This window comes from Rhipicephalus microplus, chromosome 5 (assembly GCF_043290135.1).
Source record: "Rhipicephalus microplus isolate Deutch F79 chromosome 5, USDA_Rmic, whole genome shotgun sequence".
NCBI lineage: Eukaryota > Metazoa > Arthropoda > Arachnida > Ixodida > Ixodidae > Rhipicephalus > Rhipicephalus microplus.
In genome coordinates, this window is record NC_134704.1 from 108501907 (window position 1) to 108506163 (window position 4257).

Below are 4257 nucleotides of genomic sequence, written 5' to 3' on the forward strand. Positions count from 1 at the left end.
AAGAAAGACGGGAGCATCCCATTCTGTGTTGACTACAGGCGCATTAACAAGATAACGCGCAAAGATGTTCATTCGAACCCCAGAATTGACGACGTTCTCGACTGTTTGCTAGGAGCAGAGCTCTTTTCCTCGCTGGATCTCTGATCGGGATACTGGCAGGTACCCATAGATGCAGCTGACCACACCAAGACTGCACTTGTAACTCCGGACGACTTGTACGAGTTTAACGTGATGCCGTTCGGCCTTTGCAACACCCCTGGCACCTTCAAGCGTCTGATGGACAACATAGTTTGAGGCCTCAAATAGCAGACGTGTCTTTGCTATTTTGACGATGTCGTTGTTGTTTCAAAAGAATTTGATACCTATCTTCTGCACATCACAAGTGTCCTAGATTGCCTCACAGATGCTGGGCTCCAACTAAATTTGAAAAAGCGCTATTTTGCCGCCCGGAAGGTCATTATTTAAGGGCATGTTGTCAGCAAGGACGGTGTTCTACTTGATCCTGAAAAACTACGTGCCGTCGTCCAGTTTCCGAAGCCATCGACACTAAAGGAGCTGCGGAGCTTTATAAGCTTATGTTCATACTTTCGTTGATTCTTCTGTGATTTCGCATCCGTCATGGCTCCTTTACCACAGCTACTTTCTGATAGCGAGAGCATTTCAGCATTGTCTTCCGATTGCGATGACGCATTTGCGAAACAACGTCATTTGCTGATATTCCACCGATTCTCCGTCACTTCGATCCAGATGCCTCCTACCAAAATCCACACCGCCGCTAGTGGAGTCAGCCTTGGCGCTATTCTTGCTCAACGCAAGTCTGGCTTCGATGAGTACGTCAGTTCTTATGCCAGTCAAACTCTTACTTGGGCTGAAGAGAATCATTCAGTTACAAAAAAGGAATGTCTGGCCATCGTTTGGGCACTCGAAAAATTTCAACCCAACGCCTATAGCCATCCATTTGACGTCGTGACTGATCACCACACCCTCTGCTGGTTATCGTCGCTAAAAGACCCATCTGGGCGTCTCGCTCGTTGATCATTACACTTCCAAGATTATTATATCCGTGTCGTCACCAGGTAAGGCTGCAGACACTCAGATGCCAACGCTCTTTTCCGGTCTACACTTCCCTATAAACATGGAAGTGCATCTGTTTCTTGCCTCGACGCTGCGGCACTTTCGTACACTGACATACCCTGCGAGCAGCGCCAAGACGCTTGGATAGTCTCTATGATAGAGTTACTGTCTCAGACATCCCTTGTAACCGCCAATAGTTCACTGCGAAGCACAGCTCGACACTTCAACATCTGCAATGGACTCCTGTACTGTCGCAACTACCTTTCCGACGGCCGCAAGTGGTTGCTTGTGATTCCTCGCCACCAACGTGCCGATATTTGAGACTACTTTCAGCGGATCCTCAATGTGGCCATGCCAGAGTGATAAAAACGTATGCACGCCTCTGGCTGCAGCACTTTTGGCGCGGAATGTACCGCTTTGTCCACAGCACATAGCCAATGAACAACTGCAGCCAATGCATTGCCCCTCCCGACCTTTCGACCACATTAGAATTGATTTGTATGGTCCCCTTTCCTACATGCCTCACGGGAACCACTGGGTGATTGTTGCCATTGATCACTTGACACGCTATGCTGAAACTGCTGCGCTGCTACAGGCCACATCACGTGAAGTTGGCTTGTTTATCCTTCACAATCTGGTTCTACGCCATGGCACGCCTCGTGAGCTAATCAGCGACCACGGAAGTACGTTCCTCTCCGTACAAGCTCTTCTTCGTGAATGCAACGTTGAGCATCGGCCAACCAGTGCGTCCCATCCGCAAACGAATAGAATGACCGAAAGGTTTGATCGCGCACTGGGTGACATGTTATCTATGTACGTGTCCGCTGACCACACCAACTGGGACCACATGCTCCCCTTTGTCACTTACGCTTACAACAGCGCCACTCAGTCTACGACAAGATTCTCTCCGTTCTTCATCCTCTACGGGCGCGAGCGTTCCTCATTCACGGACACCATTCTCTTGTACCGTCCGGACGCTTCTGAGCCCAAAGCTCTAGGCGAAGTCGCCACCTTTGCGGAAGAATGCAGGCGACTCGCACTTTCCTTAACCACACAAGATCAAGCGTACCAGAAGGACCGTCACGGCGAAAACCTGTCTTCGCAGTCATATTCGCCTGGCACATTGGTATGGTTCTGCGTTCTGTCATCTCTTCCTGGTCTTTCCACCAAGCTACTACCAAGTCCTACGTCAGGCCTCGCTGATTAACTATATTGTTGAGCTGGTTAAACCATCGACAGACTCATGCCACCGTGGTCGCGAGACTGTTCATGCCAATCGATTGAAGCCCCACTATGACCCACCCGTCGTACCCGTTCCATAGGTCGCTAGGATGGCTCATTCTCTGGGGTGAGCGACTTGAATCATTGATATATGGCACAGACAGGAACGCCAGTGAAAGAAGAGAAGGACGAGTGTTGTTGCTGCTCATGCTTGCTCCACTTGACAGCTGGTTCGTTTTACCTGTGTGTTTTCCCCAGTAAACGTGTCTTCGGTTCTCCGCAAAAGGTGCACTATCATTGCAAATAAGCCTAAAGCTAATGTTTAGTCGATTTTTTACGCTAAGAATAGTATTGGAGACTGTGTTTATATGTGTTCTGCAGAAAGCGAGCATTCTTACAGATACATCTGTCCATTTTGTCAGAATCTCTGGTCACATAGTTATAATTATAATTCACGTTCGTATACTGCCTCTTTGAAAAAAAGCGTGCGAAAAAAAATTGTTCTTCTCCTTGATCCACACCGAAATAGCTGCACTATTAGAAAAGATCGCAAATAAGACGCAATCACAGATGAAAACTTATTTGTAAATTATCGACGCGATTATCTTATGAAGCTGGTCCCAGTAAGTTAGCACGTATATACTACAGTAAACATAGTGTTGAATGAGTGACCGTTGTCAAAGTAACGGCTTAGTACTATAACCTTTCATTGCAGTGCGTATCTTCATCGGCAAAACCTCAAAAAGTGTTCTTATGGTAAAGATAGAACTCGCAGTCTCCGATACAGAAGCCCGATGAGTCGACCACTCCGCCCCCTGAACACTGCGGCAAAATAGTTTCTAAAGGATAATGTATTCTTCCACTCTGGCAGAACAGCCTTGCTTGTGTTTCTTTTAGACCGAAGTCGTACAGTCACTGCTTATTCATCGCGAAAGTGTTATTGACGCATTAGCAGCTATGGGATTCTTAGCGTATAGCGTGCTAAAGTCCAATGCTTCCGCTGATTTTCATACGACATTTAGAAATGAGATATGCGCAATACATTAGTGCACTGAATGCATATGACTAATTGGCGTAACTTGTCTGGTATGTATGTTGGAGAAAAGCGTGCAACTCTGTTCGCAACGCATTAAGCAAAGATGCGTGCACTTAAGAACAGATTCAGTTCGAATTGGTGTTGGAGCGCAGTGAAGCAACGAGAGCCAAAAAAAAAGCTGCCAAACTCAAACGTGTTGTCTTATATACTGTGCTCGTGTTAAATCACGCTATTTTTTATTTAAAATAAACGCGAAACTACTGCGTCACTGATGACGATGTTTTTTGCTGTCACGCTCATTCATTCTATTGTCTCCCTCTTTATAATCACTTTAAAGAAAAGCTAGTATTGTTCAGCTTGCGCACCACAGCGGAAACGCCTTAACAATTATACGAAACATCATTTACATTCAGCGAAAGTTTGCTGTGCTGGAGATGCTAAGACATTCATGCAAAGAGCGCAACAGGAATAAAGTCCTCATTTAAATATTACTTTGGAATCATTGGAAGTGAAGCTTTCGTGTGTTAGGAATCTTTGGTGTTAGCCAGCATTTATGCGACAATGAACAACTCAGGTGGAAAATCTTTCATGCTGAAGAACTGTGTTGAATTAATTGCCTGTCGCGGTACGCTAACGCATGCCCTGTACTGGAGATGTTGCAATATAACTCCCGCAGGTGATTAAAGTCACGTTTTCACCATCTCGGACAAGGTAATTAGGTGAGATTTATAGTGTGGAATGTGAAAGGCTAGAGGAGGAATAGAAGTTCATATGTAAAAAAAAATCCAGTCTTTTAGCGAAACTCAAGGGTAATTCGCACCACCATCGCTGCGAGTGAATTGAAATAAACCAGGCACGTAGCATTCTGCGAAATGGAGTGGGCGCAGGTGGCGTCTTCTAGACTGGGATTATATAGGGGGAATGAT